Source organism: Scyliorhinus canicula, chromosome 11 (assembly GCF_902713615.1).
Source record: "Scyliorhinus canicula chromosome 11, sScyCan1.1, whole genome shotgun sequence".
NCBI lineage: Eukaryota > Metazoa > Chordata > Chondrichthyes > Carcharhiniformes > Scyliorhinidae > Scyliorhinus > Scyliorhinus canicula.
This window is the reverse complement of record NC_052156.1, coordinates 169,502,424-169,517,065: the sequence shown is the minus strand read 5'-3', so window position 1 is coordinate 169,517,065 and position 14,642 is coordinate 169,502,424. Positions and strand designations below refer to the sequence as shown.

At 46.5% G+C, this 14,642-nt stretch overlaps 1 protein-coding gene across 6 annotated transcripts in view; it reads right to left on the bottom strand.

Annotated features, from left to right (window-relative positions):
* Window positions 1-14,642, bottom strand: part of pcloa (piccolo presynaptic cytomatrix protein a) — a 543,385-nt gene that overhangs the window by 274,416 nt on the left and 254,327 nt on the right. The window lies entirely within an intron of this gene.

Here is a 14,642-nt window from a genome sequence, read left to right as displayed (position 1 = left end):
CGTCCAGGAGCAGGGAGTGGTGCCGCTCATGGCAGCCACCCAGGCCGACACCGCACAGGTGGCGTCAGCGGTCGAGGCAATGGGTGAAATGGTTTCGGCCATGGGTCAGGTTCTGCAAGACGTTGGGCTTAATTTGCACGCGTCATCCTCGGCCCTGGACAGGGCTGCCCTCTCACAGGCAGCAATGCGCCAGAGCCAAAACGACATTGCCGGCCCGCTACGGGCCCTGGCCGAGTCTCACCAGGCCATGGCCCAGTCCCAGCAGGCCGTGGCACAGTCCCAGCAGGCCATGGCACAGTCCCAGCAGGCCATGGCACAGTCCCAGCAGGCCATGGCACAGTCCCAGCAGGCCGTGGCACAGTCCCAGCAGGCCATGGCACAGTCCCAGCAGGCCATGGCACAGTCCCAGCAGGCCATGGCACAGTCCCAGCAGGCCATGGCACAGTCCCAGCAGGTCATGGCCCAGTCCCAGCAGGTCATGGCAGTCTCACCAGTCCATGGCACAGTCTCACCAGTCCATGGCACAGTCCCAGCAGGCCATGGCACAGTCCCAGCAGGCCATGGCACAGTCCCAGCAGGCCATGGCACAGTCCCAGCAGGCCATGGCACAGTCCCAGCAGGCCATGGCCCAGTCCCAGCAGGCCGTGGCACAGTCCCAGCAGGCCATGGCACAGTCCCAGCAGGCCATGGCACAGTCCCAGCAGGCCGTGGCACAGTCCCAGCAGGCCATGGCACAGTCCCAGCAGGCCATGGCACAGTCCCAGCAGGCCATGGCACAGTCCCAGCAGGCCCTGGCCCAGTCCCAGCAGGCCATGGCACAGTCCCAGCAGTCAGTCACGGAGAGCATCGACCGCCTGACGCACGTGCTGGATGGCGTCACGCACTCACAGGTTGAGGTCGCACAGTCCCTGGCGGGAATGTCTCAATCCCTGGACTCCGTCTCTGCGAACTTTCGGACCCTGGTCAATACCGTTGCAGGCCTTCAAGACTGGCAGCGCCAGGTGTCGGTGGGGCGACGGGGAACCTCCCCGCTCGCACCTCCGTCCCACAGTGAGGCCCGGGGGCCACCGGGCTCCCCGAGGGAGGAGGAGGTTCCGGGGCCCGTCCCATTAACTCCATCACGGGACGTCCCTGAACGCTCGGCCTCCCCCCGTCCCATCCCTGGTGCATCGGGTGGGCAGCAGGCAGTGCAGGGTGGCACAATGTCATCCGAAACGCCTGCAGAGCAGCCTGGCCCATCAAGGCCGGGTCGCCCCAGGAAACGAGTGCCGACGGGGAGATATGTCGAGGGGGGTGATTCTCAGCAATCCTCCTCCACTCCTGCTGTACCATCTGGGGAATCACTTAGACGTAGTGGTCGGGCCCGTAAGGCAACGACGAGGGACACAAAGTAAGTTGGCACGGGTGAAGGGCACAGTTTAGTTGTCGGGGCTAAGGCATCTGTACATAATATTCACCATTAAACTCACTGTTGCACCTAACTTGTAATACCGTGTGATTGTTCCACAGCCACAGGGATCGTGATGGTGACCGAGTGTCGCTGGAGTTGACGAGCGGTGAAACTTCAGTGCCGGGTGTGCAGTCCCTTCCCCCCCAACCCCTCCCCCAGCTACCCCATGCGGGCACGTGATGGAGTGTCGCTGACGAACACAGCGACCATCGAGATGGATGGTTCAGCTATTGCCATGAGTCAGACTTTGTCTAACGATTCTGAGCTCACAGCTCTTCGCAGAACGGGCTGCCATCATTCAACATGGCACTGAAGTGGAGCAGTGTATGCAGAGCGGGGGTGCGGGGGTGGTGGTGGGGGGCGGTGGGGGGTGGTGGTGGTGGGAGTTGTGTGTTGACCCTCTGCACGACTGGTGATGCAGGTGTTAGTGTTGGTTTTCAGCGGTGCCGTTGCGCGCAACGCGTGAATCTTGCTGCCACCAAGGCGTTGCGTCCTGGACATTACCAGCACCCAGGTCTTGTCTGTGTGCTGCGCCTGACACACCACCAACTTCCTCCACCTCCTCCTCCCCCTCCTCCTCCTCCTCCTCCGTCTCCGTGTTGGCACCACTGCCGTGGCTTCTGCCTCCGACTCCTCCACCAGGGCATCTCCCCTCTGCATTGCGATGTTGTGCAGCGCACAGCAGACCATGACAATGTGAGTGACCCTGTCGGGCTGGTACTGCAGGGCCCCTCTGGAGCAGTCCAGGCACCTGAATCGCATTTTCAGCAGACCGAAGCAGCGCTCCACCACACCCCTGGTAGCTGCATGGGCCTCGTTGTAAAGGGTCTCCGCGTTGGTCTGAGGCCTCCGTATAGGCATCATCAGCCAAGACCTCAGCGGATAACCCCTGTCGCCTAGCAACCAGACCCTCAGCCGGGGGGGCCATCCCTCAAACATATCAGGGATGAATGACTGCACAAGAATGTACACATCATGCACACCTCCCTGGGAACCTTGTGCACACGTTCATGATTTTCATGTGGGGGTCGCATACCACCTGGATATTCATGGAGTATGTCCCCCTCCTGTTTGTGAAGACTTCCCTGTCCCCTGCAGGCGGGGCGCATGGGGACGTGAACACAATCGATTGCCCCCTGCACCATCGGTATCCCGGCCACGTTGGCGAATGCACGGGCTCGTGCGTCTTGACTTACTCGGTCCTCGGGAAAGGTGATGTAGCGGTCGGCGATGTCATAGAGGGCGTCGGTCACATCCCGGATGCACCTGTGCACCGATGTCTGGGAGATCCCAGAGAGGTCCCCGCTCGGAGACTGGTAGGAGCTGGTCGCATAGAAGTTAAGTGCCACCGTCACCTTGACGGCAACCGGTATCGCGTTTCCTCCTCCCGTTCCACGTGGGCCGAGGTGCGACACGAGTTGGCAGATATGTGTCACCGTCTCTCTACTCAACCGGACAGGTGATGTCCGGCATTGTCTCGAAAGAGAGCCGGCCACGGTACACCCTAGGCCTCGGTCGTCGCCTCTGGCGCCGTGGCTGCACCCTCACTCTCTCCTCTTCCTCTTCCTCCTCCTCCTCCTCCTCCTCCTCCTCCCCATGCTGCTCGACGACTGGCAACTCCTCGGCACTTCCCTCTGCTCCCGCAGCTGGCCCTGCATCCACTGTGGGATGTGGCTGTGGACGTTGTTGGATGTCCAACTGCAGTGCAGCGGCCCCAACCAGCTGTTCGGTTACAATACATTCTGGTCACCGACGGAAGGGTGGTGGGGGGGCAGAGAAACGACATGTTAGACGGAGGTTAGCCGACACCTCGGCAGCCGCCTGCCACGGGATAACTGTGTGTCCCGGTGGCCTGGTCGCGCTGCCGACATGCAGCCAGCCTAACCCCTGGTCACTTTCTGCGTCCAACGGGCAGTTAACAACACGTCCTCCTCACCGGTGCGTCTGTGGCCTGTGGCCATCAGCCACAGGGCAACCAGCGGCCGTGTCCTCATCACCGTCCTGCCATGGGAGGGCGGCTGACATGTTGGACGACCCACCCCACTCACTCCCTCTCCCCCCTCCCACCTCCACTCCCTCCCTCTCCCCCTCCCCACCTCCACTCCCTCCCTCTCCCCCTCCCACCTCCACTCCTTCCCTCTCCCCCTCCCACCTCCACTCACTCACTCTCCCCCCTCCCACCTCCACTCCCTCCCTCTCCCCCTCCCCTCCCCCCGTCTCCCCTTCCTCCCTCTCCCCCTCCCACCTCCACTCCCTCCCTCTCCCCCTCCCACCTCCACTCACTCACTCTCCCCCCCACTTCTCCCTCTCCCCCCCACTTCTCCCTCTCCCCCCACTTCTCCCTCGCTCTCCCCCCTCCTACTTCTCCCTCTCCCCCTCCCACTTCTCCCTCTCCCCCCCACTTCTCCTCGCTCTCCCCCCTCCCACTTCTCCCTCTCTCTCCCCCCTCCCACTTCTCCCTCTCTCTCCCCCCTCCCAATTCTCCCTCTCTCTCCCCGCAACTTCTCCCTCTCTCTCCCCCCCTCCCACTTCTCCCTCCCAATTCTCCCTCTCTCCCCCTCCCACTTTTCCCTCTCCCCCCCACTTCTCCCTCTCCCCCCTACTTCTCCCTCTCACTACCCCCTCCCACTTCTCCCTCTCACTCCCCCCTCCACTTCTCCCTCTCACTACCCCCTCCCACTTCTCCCTCTCACTCCCCCCCTCCCACTTCTCCCTCACCCCCCCATTTCTTCCTCTCCCCCCCACTTCTTCCTCTCCCCCCCCACTTCCCCCTCTCCCCCTCCCCTCCCACTGGCCGCTGTGTTCTTGGGGATGCCTTCCCCAGTTTACAGAGACTCCGGGATGGTCCGCTCACCTCCTCACTCCTCGTCAGCCAGCACGACTGGCTGGCGACTTTAAAAAGCAGGTGTGAACGGCGACGTCATGACGCAAGGTCACGACGTCGGGACTTCGGCCCATCCGGGAAGACCATGGCGAATGCGGAAGAAAAAGAGTGCCCCCGCCCGCCGATCGGTGGGTCCCGATTGCGGGCCAGGCCACCGTGGGGGCACCCCCCCAGGGTCAGATCGCTCCGCGTCCCCCCCCAGGACCCCGGCGCCCGCCCGCACCGCCAATCCCACCGGTCAGGTCGGTGGTTTAATCCACGCCGGCGGGAGAGGCTTGTCAGCGGCGGGACTTCGGCTCATCGCGGGCCGGAGAATCGCCACGGGAAGCCCGCCGACCGGCGTGGCGTGACTCCCGCCCCCGCCGAATCCCGGGTGGCTGAGAATTCGGGACACGGTGGGGATGGGATTGACGCCAGCCCCGGGCGATTCTCCGATGTCCAGTCAGTATTAGACGTAAAATTGAAACTTCACATTTGCCCATTTCTACAACTAGTGCTGGAAACACAAATTCCAAGATTGATGTCAGTGAATACAGTTTGCCATCTTGGGTTCATAACAATCCAACAATTTTTACAAATAAATTTAGAGTACACAATTATCTTTTCCATTAAGTACTAATTTAGCGTGGCCAATCCACCTAATTTGCACATCTGTAGGTTTGTGGGGGTGAGACCCACGCTGACATGAGGAGTATGTGAGAACTCTACACGGAGAGTCAACCACATCCGGGATCGAACCTGGGACCTCAGCGCTGTGAGGCAGCAGTGCTAACCACTGCGCCACTGTGCCACCCCCAATCCATACATTTTGCCACTGACAGATACTTGTCAGTTATTTTCAACATTTCTCATTAAAAATATTGAACACTCGTACGAATAAGGCAGAGGCTTTTATCGTCAATAACACAGTCGACAATATTGTTTACTTGCCTTCCAATTCTTCACTGAGCTGGTGGATCATTTATTATTTAAGGTAGCATGAAATGGCTTGGATGCCTTAGTGATTCATTCTTATTGATTGGAGATTTACAGACTGTGTGATTATTAATCCCTGGGTCAGATTGTACTAAGTTTGCAACATGAACATTATCAGGGAATCTTTGCTGTTCTCAATAGCACTACAAATAGTGTCATCTTTCAGACTAAATCATTTTTGAGCAACAAAATGACACAGGCATCACGGTAGCACAGTGGTTAGTACTGCTGCCTCACATCACCAGGGTCCCAGGTTCGATTCCTGGCTTAGGTCACTGTCTGTCTGCACGTTCTCCCCATGTCTGCGTGGGTTTCCTCCGGGTGCTCCGGTTTCCTCCCACAGTCCAAAGACGTGCAGATTAGGTGGATTGGCCATCTGTGTCCAGGGATGTGCAGGTTCGATGGGATTCTGGAATGAACTTCCTGAGAGGGTGGTGGAGGCAGGTTCAATCAAGGTATTCAAAAGGGAATTGGATTATTATCTAAAAAGAAAAAAATGTGCAAGGTTACGGGGGAGTGGGACTAGTAAAACTGCTCTTTCGGAGGGCCAGCAGACTCGATAGGCTGAATGGCCTAATTCTGTATTGTAAAGATTCGGTGATAAAGGACAAGAGCCTATAATGATGAAACATGCCTTTTTCCTGTTACAATCCCGTGGAATCGCTAACTGTAATATGGAAGCACATAATGCCTCACTTCGTAAAGACTCTCCTGACAAATGGCACAGAGTGTGGATAGTTTGCATAACAGTGTACCTGAGCAGCTTCATTTTCACACTGTAGACTCTCATTTTAATGCAACACTTTCTGTAATTGGTTTGGTCAGAATAAATAATTAAATATTTCCAGAGCTTTAATGATCTTAAGCCAGTCTAAAGTTTCACATCTGCTTCTCCAGTCTACCAAAGAGAAATACAACATTTTAAGAGACATATAATTATAATAAGTAAATTTATAATTATTTCCATTAAGTTTGTTTTGTGCTGAAAAAATGTTTTTTTTAAAAACATGTTTATTTATTCTCTGAACACACATGTAACATCACATAAACACCAACCTTACCATCTGAGGGAAAACAATACATCAACGATAAAAAGTTTCAGTTGCTTTTCATTATTTAGATCTTTTGTTCTCCCTCCCGGGTTTCCTACTTTCTCCTTATTTCAGGTTGTCTGTCTCTGGACTGAGAGGATGTGGAGTGCTACTTTCAGATACTCTGAAGGCAGCTGGGAGTCAGCGTGTGTTGAATAATGGGCACAAACTCCTATCGTACCACTCAATGACTCAGCACAAAGATATTCTAACCATCCATTATGAATATTTACCTTTACGTCATCCCTTCTGCAAACTAAATGATTTCTGAACAATTAATAAAAAGAGCTTTGTGCCTCAAAATAATTCCTGGCTTAAAGCATAGCTTCACATATTTACTGGTGTCTCAATATTTACAGTATTTCAGTAAAATTCCATTGAAATTCCTATTCATAGTTCCACAATTACTGCTTTCATTCAATGATTTTTCTAATCTGTTCCACTTCCATGAAAGTAAATAGGATTTTGTTTAAGATGAAAGATACAAGAAGTAATTTGTTGACTTTGATGATATCAACCATTTTTGTCTCTTTGAGGATTAATTCATTCCTCTGCTTATGAAAACAAATCTTGAGTATTATCAATAATTAAAATAAATCTAAAATAGTCCACTCTTCATTGTGAATAATTGTGACAAAATTTAAGACTGAACAGAACTATATCAATCTTGACAGGAAATAATATAAAACATGTTTCCTTTAAGAATTGTCAGAATAAAAAGTAAAATTTCCTTTTAGTGGATAAATGAGTTACTGTAAATAGATGATATGTTGGAATTAGATTGTGCAGGCAGCTGCAAGAAAATATTTTTCAATGAGATACATCAGAACATGTGGCTGAAAATGTTAATGTTTTATAAAATGTACTATATGTAGAAATGAGTTTATCACTCCATGATTCATTATTGAAAGAAAGAAATGCTACAATATAGTGCCTGCTATAAGTACTATTTATGTAACATTAGGAAAGTTACAGGAGTTTAAAACAATTATGCTGAAGATCCAGAAGTGCAGTAATCACTTTCAAGAACTATTTATCTTTTTAACATAATATTTTATGCATGTTAAAATTTTCAGCAACTGCTGAGGGGAGCTTGAGTTTTTTTCTTATGTTGTAAATTGCCAGCCCAATGAATTGTCTGATGTCTCTATAGCCAACCCCACTGTCATTTCCCAATGCTCTCCCAATGGCTCCACTTGCTGGAGATCCATCTTTACTTCACCTTGCCCCTGGCCTGGCTGCTCAATCGCTCATCATTCACCGAACCAGAAATTGGGGTTCTCTTGGCTTCCATCGTGGCATTTTTCTGCAACATCTCTCTCCTATGTCAGTGACAGTCCAAACAGAACAGCAGAGATCTCTGCAATCCAGGTGCCAGTTCCAAAATTCAGAAAGTGCCATCATTTTCAGTTATTTATAACCCACAACCAACACACTAGCTTCCTCTAGATTTTGCCAAGTCATCTTCTGCCAATGTATTCTTGCTCAATCAGTTCAAGCACCCTCTAGGTGAAGCAACATAATGTAGACGGTCTGTTTGCCTTTCTTGAATTTCAATCCATCATGTCAGGAAAACCAAGAAATTGTTACATATTTTCTGTTGATATAATATTCTTGTAATTTTTTTAGAAACTGCTGAAGATGTGTGAATGGCAATTGAAGCAAGAGATAAAGTCATTATGATAATCTAAACAGACATAAGTAGTGGGTTTGATATGGTAATGTGTCCAGAAGGACTTCAAACAGATGTTTACAAAAGACAATAACAGCAGTAAAGTGAACAGGTTGATATGGTTCAAAGGAGGATGTATACAGGTTGTAAAAGAAAAGTGTCAGTAGCTAATGTAAGGCTTGGGTAAGTTTATTTTAAATCCTAGAAAACAAAATAAAGGGGCAGCACGATGATGCAGTGGTTAGCACTGGGACTGTGGCTCTGAGGACCCGGGTTCGACTCCCAGCCCTGGATCACTGCCCGTGTGGAGTTTGCACATTCTCCCCGTGTCTGAGTAGGTTACACCCCCACAACCCAAAGATGTGCGGGTTAGGTGGATTTGCTGCCAAACTTGCTGAGATTTTCCAGCATTTTCCCTTTCGTTTCAGATTCCAGCATCCGCAGTAATTTGCTTAACATCCTGGTAAATCTCCTCTGCACCCACACTGCTAACACACCGTACATCTTCTTAACAACCCTATCAACCTGGGTGGCAACTTTCAGGGATCTATGTACATGGACACCGAGATCTCTCTGCTCATCCACACTACCAAGAATCTTACCATTAGCCCAGTACTCTGTCTTCCTGTTATTCCTTCCAAAATGAATCACCTCGCACTTTTCTGCATTAAACTCCATTTGCCACCTGTCAGCCCAGCTCTGCAGCTTATCCATGTCCCTCTGTACCTTGTAACATCCTTCCGCACTGTCCACAACTCCACCGACTTTGGTGTCATCTGCAAATTTACTCACCCATCCTTCTACGCCCTCCTCTATATATAAAATGGTCATCACAGACTGAGCCAGGCCTTGGACACAGACATCAGCTTTAGTTTTTCTACTCCATCCCTGTCATGTTGAATATGTGTAATGGATGGTCCCTGTCGAGGCTTAAAGGGGAACCACCGTTGGGCTTTGTGACTTTTGAAATTCCAAAATATACCTGTTTTTATTAATGTTGCTTTGATAATTTAAATTCAAACGTCAGGAAATTTTATTTCTATGAATTTGTTGAACCTTTTGGAAATTGTTATTGTTTTGATAAATTTGGCCTTAAACTAAGGTGAAGAAATGTAGAGTGAAGAAATAATTTCCAGGATTTCAGCAAAACAGAAACTGGTGTAAGGGGGGAGGGTGGGGTGGGGGAGGAGGGAGGGTGTGTGCAGTGGCGGACTGGCCAGGGTGTCAGCTTTCCCGATGGCAAGTGGGCCCCTGATGAAGTGGGCCCCCTATATCAAATAAAAATGCAATAAAGAAACAAACACAGACAACTGTTTTAGTAATAAAAAGGAATAAGAAAAAAAAGAGAACAGGACACAAATAAGCAGTGCATGAAAAGGAATGAAGCAGGGGAGGTAGTGGAAGGATGTGGAATAGGGGGGCCCGGGTCGGGCATAATTAAGGAAATTCCATGTTTTCAGCAAGAGTGTGTGAATTTAAAGATAAAGTTACAATTCGTGATTTGAGATGGTCGGCAACTTCAAAGGATATCAAGCAGTAGTCTTGGTTCAGCCGGTACATCGGTCCGGGGCCCGGAGAGCCAAGAAGGGGCCCATGAATCTCTGAAGGGCCCTTAAAAATTATAATTAATTAGATAAATAAATCTCCAACTTCTTTTCTGAGATTTGTATTCTAACTTAATAAAATATAATTGTTTTTAAAAAGAGCAATACCAAATTAAAATGCAATAAAGAAACAAACACAGACAACTGTTTTAGTAATAAAAAGGAATAAGAAAAAAAAGAGAACAGGACACAAATAAGCAGTGCTTGTAATCACTCAGTAATAATCACTCAGTGTATGAAGGAACAAAGCAGTGTTAAACGGATGTGAAAAGGAGTGGGGGGGGGGGGGGGGGCTGGTTCACCCGGGTCGGACATAGTTGGAAATCAACGTTTTCAGCAAGAGTGTGTGAATTTAAAGGTAAAGTTACAGTTTGTGATTTGAGATGGTCGGCAACTTGAAAGGATATCAAGCAGTACATAGAGTCGTGACGTCACCGAAAAGGAGAAGCGGTACCTTTGACCGTCAATCATGAGGTCAAAGATATTGAAGTGATAAGCCATGATCGATAAACTCAAAGGGTTGTGACTTGTAACACTACACTGGTATCAAACTGGACATGTTAACTTTGGTTGTGGGACCATTCTTAATGTCTTACTATAGTCGGACCAAACTTCTAAGTTTCAACAGTTGTCTCAGTTGCTTGCTGGTGTGAACACTGGACAGTGGATTGTCTCCTCTTCTGAAGCTGCATAGGCCACAGTAGTATTGATTAATGAACATAGCCTATTGAAGTGTAAGTAAGTTATTTTATATTTTTTATCAAGTAGGGGTTTATCTGGCGTTCCTTCAAGTTATTCTTGCAATCATCAATATTCATTTTTCCCAATGTGGGCTATTTTTAATTAAGCTTTTATTTCAGGAATATTACCCCTACCAGCATGGAAAAGAAAAAGCATAAATCTGGGTCACTAAAACACAAAGAACAAAAAGAAGCAGAAAGGAAGGAATCAGCCAAGCGATGCAGGCCTATTACAGAGTTTATAATACCAATAATCAAGAAGCAAGAAACAATGCTCATGGTACAATGACATGCGAGTTACAAGAACAGAGAAGAGACAAATACAAGTGCATCCATTACTAAGCAACCCACGCCCAATATTTCTTCAGGCTTCCTTGTTCTGGTATCTGTACTGCCTGTAGTTGCAACATCTGAACACATAGCTTCAACTAGTGACAGGGAATCAGATATTCCTTCAAGCATAAATGACTTGGTTTCTGAAGCACATCCTGTAAATGAACCTACGCAAGTAAATGAAAGATCAATTACTGGAATCTTCCAATATCCATCACGAGCAAAGCTAAAACAGTTTTTTGCTGAACATCCACTTCAGCCACTTGATGATCTGCCATTTGATGCTCGTTTGTATGAGAAGAAAATTATGAATGACTCAGTCTCAAGAAAATGGCTAACATATAACAAAGAAAATAGATGCTTATATTGTTCACACTGCTTAGCCTTTGAGTTTCCCAACACTTGTAATCCATCACCCTTTGTACGTGGCTTTAGTGACTACAGGCGTATTAGCCAGAGCTTGACTTTACATGAATCGACAACACATGTCAGAAATGCTCAGCAATATATTAGTGTGGTTAATGATGACACCTTAGATACATTTTTTGCAGCATCATTAATTAAAAGGAAAGAAGAAGTATTGAAGCAGAGAAGTATTGTCATGAGGATTATAGACATCATAAAGATGTTAGGCAAGCAAGCACTTCCTGTTCGAGGTCACAAAAATGAATCGGCCTACACTGTAGATAATGAGATTCTGAATCATGGCAATTTTTTAGCTACAGTGCAGTTGATGGCAAAATATGACCCCATTATGGCGGCTCACATTTCTGCAGTGCAAAACAAGTCTAAACAAAGAATCAAACGATTAGAGCAACAAGGAAAGGCTCAAAGTAAAGGCCGTGGTGGACTTGTTACATACCTGAGTAAAACAACTATAAAAATGTTAATCAAAATTATGAAGAATATGATACAAGAAAGAATTAGTCATGAAGTTTCTCAAGCAAAATATTATTCTATTCAGGTTGATTCAACACAAGATAATTCATCCATCGATTAGTTTAGCATTATTATTCGGTATGTGCTTAAAGGTATTATCTGTGAGCGACTACTTTCAGTTGTGCCAAGTAATGATGGTACAGGACAGGGACGTTTTGATCTATTGATTTAAACATTACAGCATCTTAAAATTGACCCCCAAAAATGTTTATCTGATAGCACAGATGGCGCTGCAAGCTACCATGGCCAGTATAATGGTTTACAAAGTAAAATTGCTGATGTGGCTGATCAACATGTTCATATATGGTGCTATGCCCATGTCTTGAATTTGGTGATAACTGAAACAACAAAATGTTGTGTGCCTGCAGTTTCTTTTTTCAATTTGCTCCAGAATATAGCAACTTTTGTGAAAGCATCATACAAGAGAATGGCTGTATCGATAGAAGTTGTTGGAAAACATCTAGGACAAGAAAAAATGAAACGATTAAAGCTATTTGGTGAGACCAGATGGTCAGGAAAATCCAATGCAGCAACAACTATATTTGGACATTTTGATGATGCCGCTGCCAGTACTTTTGTAAATCTATTGACATGCTTATCAATGATACAAGATTCAGAAAAGTTTGATGCAAAAACAAAACATGAAGCAAATGTTTTACTTCAAAGTCTTCTAAAGTTTGAAACCAGATTGACAGCATTTACTTACTTGTATATATTTGAAACTTAGATAGCTAAGTTCTAACTTGAAAATCAAGTTATCTACAGAATAGTGGTTTAGATATGTTTACTGCATGGAGTTTGGTAGATTCAGCTACAACAAAGTTGAAGGAACAGACAAGAACATTTGATAACGTTCACAGCAAGGCTTTGGAATTTGTAAATAAATGTAATGACAGGATTTCACAGATGAATATGGATGAAAATCAAACATTGGAAATTGATGCATTGGAAACAGCATTGCCAGTTAAGAGGCAGAGGAAGAAGAAAAGAATGGCAGATGAGTTTATTGATGATGAAAGAAATTCCTCAGATTCTCTAGCTGATTTTCAAGTAAATGTGTTTAACCTAATAATGGATCGCATTGTCCAGTCACTAGAATCACGCTTTGTACAACGTAAACAGTTGTATAAAGATTTGTCCTGCTTGGACCCAGCAAAGTTTAAAACTATTGCAGAGAAGGGCCTTGAAGGATGTGTTATTAAGCTGTTTCCACAAATCAGCAAAGATCAAGTAATATTGGAATTGTTTTCTTTTGCTTCAAACTTTGATGTATTGAAGCTATTGCTTAATGATGGTGAGAATATGGATTCCAGTTGCAACAATTGTAAAATTTGCAGCACTTGCCCATCGTGTGTACTAAAAATTCTGGCATCCAACAGACTTCATGACAAGGCATATGATAACCTTTATGAACTTTATAAAGTCATCTGCACACTATCAGTTACTCAAGTCCAATGTGAGAGGACATTTTCAAAGCTAAAGATCATAAAGACAAGGTTAAGAAATTCGCTGTCTGAGGAGAATTTGGAATTATACATGTTGCTATCCATTGAAAAGGAATTGTTAGATGAATTGGATGCAGAAGCAATTATTGGCAGATTCGCACAATCATCTAGCGAACACAAACGATTGCTCTTAATATAGTGGACTGCATGCAATGCTCTATTGTGCTTTTGAACTATTTTTTAATGTGTAAATTGTGCAGTAAACTATTTAAAAATATCAACCAATTACTTAAAATTAAAAAAAATAAACAAAAAATGCAATTATAACATTCTGTATTTACATTTGGTATCTACTGCCAGTAATATGTACAGTACATGTACACTGTAATTACTAAGAAATACACATTTTTTCCACAAAAATTTTAATTGTACCCTTTTTTCCATATGTATTCTTTTTTATTCGGTAAGAAAATTAAATGATAGCATTGTAGTTGTGGGTGGGCCCCCTTTGTCTCCTGGCAACCAATATTTTTAGACCCAGTCCGCCACTGGGTGTGTGTGTGTGTGGGGGGGGGGGGGGGGGGGGGGTTGATGAAAGTGAGTTCTTGCATAATAACAATAACTTGCATTTCTGTAGTGCCTCTAATATCGAAAAATGTCTCAGCAGAATCACAGCATGAGCAGGCTGAAGTCAGCATCAGATCAAATGGGTTATTTTCGCACCAACTCCGGAGTTTGGGGAAATTATAATAGTCGGTTAGAAACTGTAAATGTCTGAGCGAGGCAGCGAAAGAAGGGAACATATCACGGCCTGTGATTGAGATGACGTTTGAAGACAGCGTGACGGGGAGATGGCCAAGCTGGCACGATAAGACCCAGCACATTTCCAGGGATCAGCTCACTGACAATGCTGCAGGGTGCCTGATAGTGTTGTTAATATCTGTGCAAGGACAAATATCCAGGCTGCAATATTGAACCAACACCTTAGATTTTATTCCTCAGGCTTACACCAAGTGCTGCTGCCGATAACCAGACACTTGGGTTTACCAAGAAAAGGGTCACTTCTCTCAGACACACCTCATGCAGCAGATTGGGGCTCTGCTGTGCCACAGAGTTAGGATTATTCCACAGCAACATTTCCTCCATTGATCTTTCAGCCTTGGAAACGCCTGACAATAGTTTAAATGCATTTTAACATGTCTAACGGCTGTAAGATATTTGCCTTCTGGACCAACATTTAAACTTAAGTGTCTACATCCCTTGAAATTTAACCTATATTGTGATTTTCCAATCCCTCTGTTAAATCAGGACCCTGCATAAAGCTAATGCTGCAGAATAAACTGTGAATAATTGGAGAAACAAACTGATGAGTACATAACACTTTTGTATCTATTTGTTAGCCATGCTGAACAGAATTATTAATAGCGTTATGAAGCGCTGCTGTTATAGTTGCCAGAAGTACAGTGTCATAAGCAGATTCACCACTATCGACTGGTTTAAAAGCAATGT